Raw genomic sequence first — 999 nt, 5'->3', positions numbered from 1 at the left:
CAATAAACAAATACATAAGTACAACCTGACTAACCATTATTCTAAATAGTGATAAATCACCATCCCTCACATGGGCTGAATTATGTAATACATTTTTAATCAAATTGTTTATATAGATCTGGGGCCTGTGAAAAATTATTCGCTTGAGACTCTGTGCTTCGTAGGGGCAGTCCTAATCAAAGCGATAGAGACTTTTACAACAATGAGCACATAGGGATTTAAGAATGAAGAGGTCATAGGTGAGCTTTGGGAGTGGCGGATTCATCATAGTGTTGAGGGCCGATGGTAACATTGAAGTATCAAAGAGAGAATGGGTGATGAGGATATAAATCAAGCTATCTCACTTACTTGTCATGTGACATTGAGGACATCCTTTCCCCTCCTTGGGTTTCGGTGCCCTCATTTATAAAAGAGGGATAACAATATCTACTTTTCCAAGTTTTGAGGATTAAATTAGATCCATTTCTTTTTTCACACACGATTGTAGCCAATTGCCAACTTGTTGTTGTTGTTGTTGAGATGGGAAAGGCAGTGCATGAATCTTAAGTCAATCTCCAGGACAAACAAACAGAGACTCAGGGACATGGACTATAGACTAGTGGTTACCAGAGGGTAGGAGATGGTGGAGGAGGGGGGAGGTAGACTGGGTAAAGGGGGTCAAATATGTGGTGATAGAAAGAAATTTAACTATGAGAGGTGAACACACAGTGTAAATATATATATGCCTTACTGTTAAAGTGTACAGCTGAAACTTATTGGATTTAGTTGACCAATGTCACCATAAAAATTAATTAATTAATTTTTTTAAAAAAGAAAGTCAATCTCTGCTTTCTTCCTTTTATAGACACTAGTGGAAAAGACAGTGATTGATGCCTGGGAATTGATTTTGGAAAATCATTTACTTATGTAGCTAAAGTGCCAAAAGGCCCATTATTTACAAAACATCTGAAGAACCACTTTGGTTTTGCAAAGCCAGAAGGAAGAACAGAGGAAAGGAGA

This window comes from Rousettus aegyptiacus, unplaced genomic scaffold, assembly GCF_014176215.1.
Source record: "Rousettus aegyptiacus isolate mRouAeg1 unplaced genomic scaffold, mRouAeg1.p scaffold_m13_p_6, whole genome shotgun sequence".
NCBI lineage: Eukaryota > Metazoa > Chordata > Mammalia > Chiroptera > Pteropodidae > Rousettus > Rousettus aegyptiacus.
The sequence above is the reverse complement of the archived record's forward strand: the minus strand, read 5'-3'. Positions refer to the sequence as shown.